Source organism: Argiope bruennichi, chromosome 10, assembly GCF_947563725.1.
Source record: "Argiope bruennichi chromosome 10, qqArgBrue1.1, whole genome shotgun sequence".
Lineage (NCBI taxonomy): Eukaryota > Metazoa > Arthropoda > Arachnida > Araneae > Araneidae > Argiope > Argiope bruennichi.
The window spans coordinates 34,432,868-34,443,872 of NC_079160.1; the positions used below are offsets into that span (position 1 = coordinate 34,432,868).

Sequence of the window (11,005 nt, forward strand, 5' to 3'; positions counted from 1 at the left end):
TATGTTTATAAATAATTTTTAATCTTAAATTCATTTTATTCACAATGCTTTTCTTTTTTTTTCTATGGTCCATCGAAGCTTGGAAAAGCAAAATCAGCCTTCATAGTATAATCAGGATTTCGCTAAAGCCAAAACTTTGTAGTTAGCAAAAGATCTTCAAAATCCGCGAATCTTCGGAACCCTTTTATTGTAAAAAGAACCAAGAGAAAACACATAGCTAAATCAAAATTATTAAATAAATTTTAAATACTGAATTTATTATGCAAATATGACTCACACCGCCCTTTCACGATGAGATTTATTTTAATGAAGGCATAGTTTTGATGTCATAATGACAGTTGTAAACATTTTGCAGAATTGCAAATTGAAATGTATGAATTGGTGCTAAATCGCTTTTCATTAAATAAATAACTTAATATTTTCAAATTTTACTGATTCCATGTATATGAAGAAATTTTCAAACAATCGATGTTATCATTGAAACGTCAAGAGATGCATTAAGAGACAAATATTAATAGTTGAAAGATTTCACACTTTCGTCACAATTTGAAAAAGTAACAGAATTTCTTTTAGATGCCTCCAGCTAAGCATTTTTCTCAAAGCATTTATTCTTCCAAAATCCTAAAAGGCAAAATGCATCTAAACTGTTTTTATTTTCATTTGTTCTTGAAAACTGAAGCATTAAAAATAGATCGATATTTTCCTAGCATTTTCGATTAAAAGCTTTTACGTAAATAAAACGATAAGTTGAATGTCTTATCAATATAAATAACTCGTCTAGAAGATTCTAAATAAATATAAATAGCCAATGTTTAGTCCTCTTATGCATAATAAAAATAACAATTTATCAATTCCACCATGAATAAATGATGACATTCACTGGGGCTCTTAAAGGTAAAAAGTAAGAAATCTTAACTCTGGTATATGTAGAAAGCGGAAGAAATCCCCTTAAAAAAATTACACAAAAACAAACACAAAACAGAAAAAAAAAAAAACCTCGGAAAAGTTTTAGAATAAAAGCTATAGCCTGGAGTCTGAAATATACGAAAGAAAAAAAAGAGATTTTCCGATAGAATCTTCTGAGATTTATTTTCACCCCTAAGAGACTTATGCTGAAAGTTGAGTTAACAGAAGGCTATTTTTTTTTTATTTTTATTTTCAGAAGAGTAGAGTTGGTATCAATATTTGATTAGTTTAGAGAAAGAGCGTTGACAAATATTCTAAAATGTTTGTTTCTAAAAAAAGGAACTTGATTTTTTTTATTATTGAGAGAATTAAACCCTATATTTTCCATTAGATCAAATGCTATTAATATCAAAAGGACTTTGCTATGAATACGCTATCTAATACTCATCTGCACTACTTGAATAATCTAGAAACCACTTTTATGACTACAGTTGTTTGCATTCAATATTTAGGATTGTGAGAAAATATTTTTGGAACAATCTTTTATTAAATCATAAAAATTACAATTTGAGAGAAAGAAAATTTATTTCGGATATATTTTTATATCATCGATGCATGATTCTGTCCAATTATACTCAACAAATCAATAAACTTTTTTAAAAAGTATTAATTTTCTCCACAAATCATTCAGGAACAAGAAAATCAAAATGAGAAATCAGTTTTCATATAATAATTTATATAAATCATGGAAATTACAATTTGAGAAAAAGAACATTTATTTTGGATATACCTTTTTATGTCATCGATGCATCTCATTCAGTAAAAATTATGCCCAACAAATAAATACAATTTTTAAAGGAGAATATCAGTTTTCTCCACAAACCAATCAGTAGCAAGAAAATCAAAATGAGAAAATATTTTCGGTATAATCTTTCATATAAATTATGAAAATTACAATTTGAGAAAAAGACAAAAAAATTCGGATATAGTTTCATGCCATCGATGCATCATTCTGTCAAATTGTGCCCAACAAATCAATAAACGTTTTAAAGGAGAACATCAGTTTTCTTCCCAAATCAATCAGGAACAGGAAGATCAAAGTGAGAAAATATTTTTGCTACAATCTTTGAATAAATCATGGAAATTGCAATTTTTGAAAAAGAAAATATATTTTGGATATACCTTTTTATGTCATAGATGCATCATTCAGTCAAAATTGTGCCCAACAAATCAATAAACGTTTTAAAGGAGAACATCAGTTTTCTCCCCAAATCAATCAGGAACAGGAAGATCAAAATGAGAAAATATTTTTGATACAATCTTTGATATAAATCATGGAAACTCCAGTTTGATTTGAAGAAAATATATTTCAAGATATTTTTGTCATCGTTGCTGCATTCTGTCAAAATTGTGATAAACAAATCAATAAACTTTTTTAAGAAGGACATCAGCTTCCTCCATAAATCAATCAGGAACAGTAAAATCAAAATGAGCCGATAAACTCTCTGACTATCAGCAGTTTACTTCGATACCGAGCCAATAGACATGGAGCAAATCTCACCCTGTAATGGGAGATAGCGTGTTAGAAGGAGTTTTTTTTTTCTTAGCCAAACACCATCAAAGTTTCATTATTGCCTTTCTTCTAGTGCAAACTACTGATTCTTACTTTCCCAGTTGGATAAAGAACAGCTTTATACGTGAGCAAGAGCTTGTCTTTCTTCTTTTTTCTTCTTTCCTTATCCTTCTTTTAATGTTCAACCGAGCTGGCAGAAGTGCTTCTGTGTATCATTTAGGAATTAAGGAAACCTTTAAAAGAAACTTATCTAAAAGACGGAACTTCAGAGAGCTAAAGGTCGTTAAATATTTGCTAAATAAATCTTTTGTATTTCGGAATTATGAATACATTTAAACCATTAATGATAAAATTATCAGAACATTATTAAATTTAAATAAATTTCAGATCGCTTTCGATCAATAGAACTTTAATTACCAGAATCTTACTTTTACATTTCAGAATTGAATCTAATGATTTCTTAGAAACATTTTCATGTAAATCTTATTTTCCATTGATTCGCAAATTTAGAGCAATACAAACCGACAAACATGACAAATTTCGAATTTTTATTAATATCTTACAGTATTTCTTCAACAGTATTTCTTGAGATTTGCCTTTGCTTATATAGGGGTATCCAAAATTATTACAATCTGTTTCAACTTGTACGGTAATCTACATTCCAAAAATATCGTTATTTGCAATAAATTATCGAAATTAACATTTCCTCTTATAGGAAGCATTATATCATTAATCAGAATAAATTAATTTCTTGAGCAGATGAATTCAAAAATTAGCTAATGAAGGACATAATTTCAAAAATGGAATCTTGCTATTCATCTTTCAGACACCAGTAATGATTGAACTCACAACCCCTGGTTTACGAGACCAGTGCTCTAACCACTGAGCTATGGTGGCGACAAGAGAAAAATGAATTCAAAAATTAACTTAAGATGGACATAATTTCAAAAACGAAATTTTACTATTCACCTTCCACCCACCAGTGAGGATTGAACTCACGACTCCTTGTTTACTAGACCAGTGCTCTAACCACTGAGCTATGGTGGAGGCAGGAGCCGGATGAATTCAAAAATTAATTTAAGATGGACATAATTTCAGAAACAAAATTTTGCTAATCACCTTTTAGCCACCAGCGAGGATTGAACTCACGACCCCTGGTTTACAAGACCGGTAACCACTGAGCTATGGTGGCGGCATGAGAACGAGGAATTCAAAAATTAATTTAAGATGGACATAATTTCAAAAATGAAATTTTATTAATCACCTTTCAGCCACCAGTGAGGATTGAACTCACGACCCCTGGTTTACGAGACCAGTGCTCTAACCACTGAGCTATGGTGGCGTCATGAGACAAATGAATTCAAAAATTAACTTAAGATGGACATAATTTCAAAAACGAAATTTTACTCCTCACCTTTCAGCCACCAGTGAGGATTGAACTCACGACACCTGGTTTACAAGACCAGTGCTCTAACCATTGAGCTATGGTGGCAGCTTGAGACAACTGAATTCAAAAATTAAATTAATATGGACATAATTTCAAAAATGAAATTTTATTAATCACTTTTCAGCCACCAGTGAGGATTGAACTCACGACCCCTGGTTTACGAGACCAGTGCTCTAACCACTGAGCTATGGTGGCGTCATAAGACAAATGAATTCAAAAATTAACTTAAGATGGACATAATTTCAAAAACGAAATTCTACTTCTAACCGTTCATCCACCAGTGAGCATTGAACTCATGGCCTCTGGTTTACAAGACCAGTGCTCTAGCCACTGAGCTATGATGGCGGCATCTGACGGATGAATTCAAATATTCTTCAAAAGTTGTTTTAAGTGCAAGTTTAAGTGAGTTGACTGAAGTGCCAAAGATATCACTTGGAACAATATGTATTAGTGATAAAATATTTTATATGTGTACCTCCAGCCGTATTTGTTCAAATAAAGTGGTCATAATCGGTATTCTTCGAATTTTTTCAGTAATAGTAAAAATGTTGTGTGATTATTGCTCCAGTTGTTTCTAGTTGCCAGTTTGTGAGTTCGTTTTTAAAAATAACAATTTTTATCATTTTTATTGCTTAGCACAAATGAAATTTTGCCAAATTTAAACGATAGAATCAAAACAGAATATCGCACTTCAAATAATTATACTTTGCTTTTGAAGTTGATCAACAATTTAAAAAATTTTTCTTTTATTAAATCGGGATGCGAAATTGAAAAACGAGGATATCAAAGTTTTTAACATAAATATGGTGTAATCGCAATAAACATAAACGCAAAAATAAATTCTATGTTGAAATGAAAATAAATACATGAGACAAAAATAAATGTTATTAAGACGCCATAACGTCACGATCGATATTTTAATGTGCCTGTGCCACTATTGGGTTCAATGTCATTAGGCAAACCTCCTAATTTATTGAAAGAAAAATGAACATAAAATTATGGATAAGAAATTTGAAACAACAAATAAACCCAGTTTGTTTTCAAAATTGGTTTGTATAACACCAGTAAAAGATATTTATTCTATTGTGCAGATATTTACAAATTTCATAATATTTTCTCAGCCTTAATCTAATTTTCTTTTATGCTCAGACGCCGCTTGCGTGATCTGTCTTCTTTATTCACAAGAAGCACATACGAATATCCCTACCTTAATTACGTTTCTTGGGCAACTACAATCCAGAATCGTAATCCGGATCATAGGGCGGGAAATTCTGGACATCAGATCCTGACAGTTAGCTCTTTTCTAGCTGATTAAGTCCCCAGGGTACGGAATGACCATAATTTTTTTGTTATTGAGTTCTTTTTTTATATGTGTACGGCAATTTGTTCTCATGGCCTACAGAAACGTGTACCAAGAACCTCAGTGATAAAAATCTAGCAGAGAGGGTAACGTATAAATACATCATAAGATGAGTTACGACCTCCAGGTGATGCAGAAGGTGTGATGCCAAGAAAAAAAGACTAAAAGAATAAAGAATAGGTTATCTGATATCGATAAAAAAAAATAGAAGACAAAAAACTTTAGAAAGTTGTTTAAGAATGAGGATAAATAGAATTATCGGTAGTCAATATATTTTTTAGCCTCCAGTAAATGCACTTTCGTTTTAAGAAAGTAGTTAATAACGAAAATGAAGCCTTATAGTGAATATTATTTCAAGAAATAAGAGCTCTTTTTTCTTTCTCTTATACGAAGTATAGGGAAAGATATTGTGACAGGCAAAAATATCGAACTCGAGATTTGAACGAATTTCCAGATTTCAGACCTTCCTAAGTTCGGAATAAACTTCTTTGGTATAATATCCGATTTATATATATATATATATATATATATATATATATATATATATATATATACTTATAATAAAGCTCAATGTGTGTGTGTTGGCGCTCTACAGGCCAGGTTATTTGACATACAGCTACCAAATTTGGTACATGTATACCTTAGAGGTCGGGAATGTGCACCTGGGGTCCCTTTTTTTTGAAATTTTAATTAGAATTTTAATTATTAATTAAAAACTAACTTTCCTGCCAAAAAAATCTTCCATTTTCCCCACCGCCAACTTTTTCACCAAAAAAAATCTTCCATTTTCCCCACCGCCAAATAAGTAAGGCATCAGTTGTTTTTTTCTCCCAACAGTAATGAGGCTAGGGTTAACATTTTTCGACGGATTATTTCAAACGATTCTGTTTATTTTCTTAATGTTTTATGCATTTAAAATGAAACATTGTTAATTAATCCATGTTTCAGATTCATTCTGAAGTACTTTTGAATTAAAATAACACAGAATAAAGGAAATTAAAAATGTCTAATCTGCATAGCGTTACCCCAACTGGCGTAGAAAAATTTACGCATTTGCGTTAACGTAACTGGCGAAGAAAATCCACGCATGCGCATTGTTCTGATTGTTGGCATGACAACCAACGGACGATTTAAATTATTTTTAGGTTAGTTGCATGCTTTTGTAAGTAAAATGTATTTATGTTAGTTATATATTTTTTGTATATGCTTATAGTTTTGAGTACATCGTTTTTTAAGTAGTTTTTTAAACCTGTTTTCAACCGTTTATTTTAAACGATTCGTTTTATTTTCTTAGTGTTTGATGCATTTAAAATTAAACATTGTTAATGAAACGATCTGTTCATGATGAATCTGAGAAAATTTTGTTGACAAATTCTTGAGATATTACATAAATTAAGAAAGATATTCTTTAGTGCCCATAAAGTTTAAACGCTGAGTGACTCTATTATCAGTAATCATATTATTAAAAAAAATGCTTTGTTTCAGTAAAAAATGTTATTATATTAATTGCAGATTAATCATTTACACTTTAATTTAAAGCATAAATTCTACTAGGGGTAACAGAAAATTAGACATACATATCACGCAATAACTGAAGGCCTTTATAATATTATGAGTGAATTATATGACTATCAAAATTTGAAGTTTTAAAATATTTTGCTGAAGAATCTATTAAAATTGGAATTGCGTAAAATATTTAATGGTACGACCGGAGTTTTATCCCCTGCTTGGCAAAATTTTTAAAAATCGCAAACAACGGCCTTGCGAAATGTTCAAAAGCAAAGAAGCAGATGTTCAATTATAGTGCATAATAAAGATTGCCAGCTTTGGTGCGTTATCGCAACTTGGCGAAGAAGGGGGTTAAACTCCGGTTCAACCTATTTAATTATTAAAATTTAAACGAATATTAAGATTGGCGAACCAGCTGGTCGCCAAAGGCGGCTAGTATATATATATATATATATATATATATATATATATATCCGGTATTCGGTATATATATTTGGTATATATGTCATCTGTCTGTCTGTGAACATAATCGCTCAAAACTGCTTTGAACTAGACAACTGAAATTTGGTATGTGGAATTACGATCAAATTTACAGATTTCTATCAGGTTTTAAACGAAATTCATTCACATAAAATTTGGCTGTCAAGTACGCGTGAACTCGATAATTAAAAAGATTGAAAGCTAGCTAAATAAAATTTGGTATACAAGTTTAGCATCTAAAACAGAAATTTGTATCAAATTTTGAACCAAATTTATCAAACAGTAGATCGTCTGTCGGTCTATGCTTTCGCATGCATGTGAAGGCGATGACTTAAATAAATAAATTTGGTATATTTTCTTGTAACTGCAACTGTAGTTTCGTGTCAAATTTTGGTGAAACTCGGACGGTAAAAAGACGTCCAAAATACATATTCTCTCTGTCGATACAGTAAAAATGATAGATTTATTCGAAGATTTATATTTCGTAACTATCATTCACCAATGTCATTTATATTTTTCGCGGCTGTACCCAAGGTCCCCAAATTTATGAGGAGGACAATTTTATAAGATATATCTTTATTTTATAGGAAAATTTCGGGAGAACACTTTCTCTGATTTACGCTTGAATGTACGAACTTTATAAAGAAAAAGTCTTGCAGTAACCAACATATTAATCTTGTAATCCTGTCCCGATATTTTAGATCTACTTCAGTATGTATAGTTCATTTTTGATATTATGTCTTTGTTCATTGGTCACTCTTTTGAATGTATTAATTCTAAATCGGAATCAGTTATGCACAAGAAATATAATGTATGGTATTTTCTGTAAAACTGTTTATTTGTGTCAAATGCGGAGTAAAAAAAATTTTAAGAGTCAAGTTATTAGTGAGAAAGGTAATTCTCAGTGGCCAAATTTCGACCACGTAACTGCCTAGGACCACTGGGCAGCCGAGGAGCCATTGACAAGTCGGATAGAGAATATGCAGGATGGTTATAGTTAAAATTACCTTATTCAAGTCGCTCTAAATTCCATTCTGTCTATCAGAGTTTGATGAAACTTGGCATATACGTTATATGGACTATGGGGAAAAGACTTCTGCAGTAAAAAATATAGTTCAAATTTTGACCACCAGTAGGAATTGTGGCCCATAAAGAAGAACAAAAAAATCTGTCAGAATCATTAAAATTTATTCAATTGCATAATGTACTCAGAGTGTGTTCCATTGACATTAATTACGTGTTGAAAGCACATTATAGCATTCTCAATGGTAACGTGAAATTACCTCGAGGGATTGCAGCAACATGGCATGTAATGCTGGCTTTCAACTCAAGTAAAGTACCCAGCTTCTAACCAAACACAATGGTACAGGCGCTAATACCGCGCTGTAATGTGTCATGAAAATAAATAATATACATCTTCACAGATTAAAAAACTAACTCGAAACAAATCATCATGATATTTATTAAAATAAGTGTTCAAATTTGAAACTAAAATGATCAGTTTATTAAAAGAGGGACCTTATAATGTATAATGCCTATGACTGTAAAGTACTATAATCCACCACTGACAATTCTGGATAGATTTAAATTCCTCCTAACTTTAGTCAAGAGCGTTTGTTTACATAACGCACAGGCGCAATCGTTTTGCAGCACAAGTTAGAAGCGAATTCTGTTGAGGAAATATTTTTATGAGGAAAAACATAGAGGTTAAAGCGTTTTCAAACAGCATTTACTGAACTGAGTGAGCTCAATAAATTTACAAAAAAAGCACAGGCACAATCATTTGGAGAAACTTTCAATGTAACCCTGAAGCAAAAGCTAAAGATTTATGACAAACAAGCCGGCTTTGGCGTCCTGCTTGCTCGCTCTGGTTAATGAATTTTTCGGCTATTTATTTAATAATTAATTCGTAATGCAATTTTCTCTTTAAAAATTTATCTTAGAATATTATACGACTGAAAAATATAAAATCAATTGAATCATTTTACAGCAAATTAAAAAAAGTGGAAGGGAAAACCCTATTAAGGAAATTAGTAAAAGCAACACAATTAATTTTTTTGATCAAAGAGTTTGAATTCCATCATAGCATTTAGAAATATAGTGTATCAAGTATAGTGTATCAAATTAAATTAAAATGGTGTTAAAATTAAAGGAAAAAATTATTCAGAATGAAATTAATATTATTAAAAAATTGATTTTTTCTCTAATATAAAGATTATTTTTATAACATAATCGTTTGGTCATAAATATTTACATTAGCTCATAGCAATTGTCTATCTGGCGATGGTTAAGACTATTTTCGAACTCGATTAAAATTTCAATTTGAAGCCTATTTCTTGATTTCTTTTATGCTTTCCTCTGACTGAATGGTCGTTTTGGTGATATATCGAACCTTTTCCAGAATATCCCTAATGATATTTTTCTCCTTAATTAATTACCTAATGGAAACGTTGAATTCAATGCAGCTGTAAAAAGTTTAATGAAGCAGTATGAAATTTGTTCGATGGTTCGCTTACATTTGACGGCTGCCATTAAACAATAAGTAATAGGAGCGATTTCTGTGCCATATATATATACGTAATGATATTTTAATTCTAATTTCAATTTGATTAATTTCCAAGATTTATCTTAATTTAGCCCATAGTAACTTCATTCTAAAAATATTCTCTTATTCCGTGATCCAATTCCACTTTCGGTTTAATTAATACCTTTGTAAAAATAATGCGCCATCAATGCTACATATCAAATAAAAGTGATACCTTCGGTGCCCTTGAAAAGGTGTTAAAGGTCACCACGTGTATTGAATTGGCGTGTGGCCGGAAATCCTATATTGCATAAGACTAGTGATCATTTGTTTCGCGGTCTTCTTATTTCTAATTTTGTACCGCGCTGCATCTGCTTGTAAATAAATTGCTTTCCCGAGATGAATATTAAAGAGAGAATAAAACGAAATTAAAAATACAACGTCTCATCTATGTCTTCAAACCTGCACTCTGCTTCAACCAAAAATAATGTTACATATATATAAGGGAAGAACTTCTCTATTTCTTCAGATTACTTTACTTACTAACACATTGATAAAACTTTTTAATTTACATGGAATTAAATTTGCATTGACATGGAATTAAATTTACATTTACATGGACAAAATTTTAATTTACCTAATTATCAGTACAAGATTAAAATTATTCCAATGCCATCAAAATTACAAAAAAAAATCAATATCTCTTACTAAAAGAAATGAATATTAAAAATAATCCAACTGTTGAAAATGTTGGAAAAAGTCAATTTTCCTTTTCCTCATACTAAATGATTTTTTAACCAACAACAGATATTTAATCGAGTTACAAGATAGTATTACATGCGTTACGATGCGATAACAGAATGTCTAACTTCACAAAAACAGCTAATGATAAGAGGTACGATTATAATCTTTGGAACAACAGAGTCTGATAATAATTACAAATGTGGTTATTACTCAACGAAAAGTTTTAAATTAAATTTCTACTCAAACCTCTGAAGTAAAACTTGATGCGCCATATTCCCCCTCAAAACATTTTAAAGATTAGCTATTTGCAGAGTTAATATATATTTTTTTACTTTATTTACTGATCTAAATTGTTCGAGCGAGACTAATCATCCATAAGCAAGATGTAAACTTACCGCTGATGAAAAAAAAAAAAGTTATAGAACGTGTTTTTTAATAACTTAGGCTTAGCATAAGAAACCA

The 11,005-nt window shown here is 30.7% G+C and overlaps 6 non-coding genes across 6 annotated transcripts; all 6 read right to left on the reverse strand.

The window, feature by feature from the left end:
- Positions 1 to 3,303: 3,303 nt before the first annotated feature.
- Positions 3,304 to 3,376, reverse strand: Trnat-cgu (transfer RNA threonine (anticodon CGU)). The gene has a single exon. It is a non-coding gene; the product is annotated as a tRNA-Thr (tRNA).
- A 73-nt stretch (positions 3,377 to 3,449) lies between these two features.
- Positions 3,450 to 3,526, reverse strand: Trnat-agu (transfer RNA threonine (anticodon AGU)). Its single transcript has one exon. It is a non-coding gene; the product is annotated as a tRNA-Thr (tRNA).
- A 222-nt stretch (positions 3,527 to 3,748) lies between these two features.
- Trnat-cgu (transfer RNA threonine (anticodon CGU)) lies at positions 3,749 to 3,821 on the reverse strand. The gene has a single exon. It is a non-coding gene; the product is annotated as a tRNA-Thr (tRNA).
- A 77-nt stretch (positions 3,822 to 3,898) lies between these two features.
- Trnat-ugu (transfer RNA threonine (anticodon UGU)) lies at positions 3,899 to 3,971 on the reverse strand. The gene has a single exon. It is a non-coding gene; the product is annotated as a tRNA-Thr (tRNA).
- Positions 3,972 to 4,048: 77 nt separating this feature from the next.
- Trnat-cgu (transfer RNA threonine (anticodon CGU)) lies at positions 4,049 to 4,121 on the reverse strand. The gene has a single exon. It is a non-coding gene; the product is annotated as a tRNA-Thr (tRNA).
- Positions 4,122 to 4,198: 77 nt separating this feature from the next.
- Positions 4,199 to 4,271, reverse strand: Trnat-ugu (transfer RNA threonine (anticodon UGU)). The gene has a single exon. It is a non-coding gene; the product is annotated as a tRNA-Thr (tRNA).
- Positions 4,272 to 11,005: the final 6,734 nt, after the last annotated feature.